Source organism: Penaeus monodon, chromosome 21 (genome assembly GCF_015228065.2).
Source record: "Penaeus monodon isolate SGIC_2016 chromosome 21, NSTDA_Pmon_1, whole genome shotgun sequence".
NCBI classification, from domain to species: Eukaryota; Metazoa; Arthropoda; class Malacostraca; order Decapoda; family Penaeidae; genus Penaeus; species Penaeus monodon.
In genome coordinates, this window is record NC_051406.1 from 38,093,066 (window position 1) to 38,093,401 (window position 336).

Here is a 336-nt window from a genome sequence, read left to right on the forward strand (position 1 = left end):
ACTCGTTCATCCTGGTGCTTTCTCTTCTGTTATTTGAAATCCGCGCCCTTTAAGGGTGAATATCCGGAGAGTAGTTCAGATGAGGAGGAGAGTCGACTTCACCAAAAGCTCAGTCGCGGCGCTTACACATTCGGGACATTTTGGCGAAGCGTCCGCGACTCTCGTTCCCCGTCACCGGATCTGGACTCTCCGAACGTTTTTTTTTTTCTTATAACGACGATCTAGAAGAAAATTATCTAAGAGGCTTGTGCACTCTCCCGCAAACATTGCTCCAGAATAAACGTTGGAGGAAGTGTACATCACAGTCATAGATTTGACAGGTCAAATTAACGCCCA

At 46.7% G+C, this 336-nt stretch overlaps 1 protein-coding gene across 1 annotated transcript in view; it reads left to right on the forward strand.

Moving 5' to 3' along the window:
* The window catches only part of LOC119586463 (chitin deacetylase 7-like), a 5,609-nt gene that overhangs the window by 2,277 nt on the left and 2,996 nt on the right, over window positions 1-336 (forward strand). The gene's annotated exons all lie outside the window — the stretch shown is intronic.